Source organism: Magnolia sinica, chromosome 8 (assembly GCF_029962835.1).
Source record: "Magnolia sinica isolate HGM2019 chromosome 8, MsV1, whole genome shotgun sequence".
Lineage (NCBI taxonomy): Eukaryota > Viridiplantae > Streptophyta > Magnoliopsida > Magnoliales > Magnoliaceae > Magnolia > Magnolia sinica.
In genome coordinates this window covers 48,230,854-48,231,690 of record NC_080580.1, presented here as the reverse complement: position 1 = coordinate 48,231,690, position 837 = coordinate 48,230,854, and the positions used below count along the sequence as shown (strand labels likewise).

General features: G+C 40.5%; 1 non-coding gene across 1 annotated transcript; it reads right to left on the bottom strand.

Moving 5' to 3' along the window:
- Positions 1 to 276: 276 nt before the first annotated feature.
- Positions 277 to 383, bottom strand: LOC131254615 (small nucleolar RNA R71). The gene has a single exon (XR_009175736.1). It is a non-coding gene; the product is annotated as a small nucleolar RNA R71 (small nucleolar RNA).
- Positions 384 to 837: the final 454 nt, after the last annotated feature.

Sequence of the window (837 nt, the reverse complement as noted above, 5' to 3'; positions counted from 1 at the left end):
AAACATGGATATCAAGCCTGGAGTGATCCAACTCCTTTCAAAGTTCCTTGGACTTGAATCTGAAGGTCCATTCCTACACTTGCAAGAGTTTGATGAGGTTATAGCCACTTTATAATTTCCTAATGTATTTGAGGACATGATTAGGCTGAAACTCTTTCCTTTTTACTTGAAGGAAAAAGCTAAGACATGGTTGCACTCACTACGTCCGTGATCTATTGGCACATGGAATGACATGATGGAGTTCATAAAAAATTCTTTCTATACCATAAGACGAACACCATCAGGAAGTTGATTATGAACTTCGCCCAAAAGGAAGATGAAATATTCTTCCAATGTTGGGAGCAGTTCAAGGATCTCGTTAGTTCATGCCCACAACACGATTTTGAAATGTGGCGCATAACAACTTTCTTCCATGATGGACTGACATCTTCCATGCGCCAATTCGTCAAGACGATGTGCAATGGGGAGTTCGTGAACAAAAATTTCGATGAGGTATGAGATTACTTTGATAAACTCGGTGAAACTGCACAATTATGGGACATCTCCCTAAAACCTAGCACCACATTTAAGCCTACTCAAGCAAGGGAGAGGGGTGGGATATATTTGCTGAAAGAGGATGGCGATATAAATGCTAAAGTGGTCAGTCTTGCAAGGAAGGTCGAGGACATGGAACTTAAGAAGGATAAGGCTAAGGAAGTTGTTTGTGGTATCTGTGCTTGCAACATACACACAACTGAAAATTGCCCAATGATACCTGGTTTTCAAGAGGTACTGAATATGCAATCGAATGTCATGAACAACTACCAAAGACCTTTTAATGCACCCATCTCTAACACA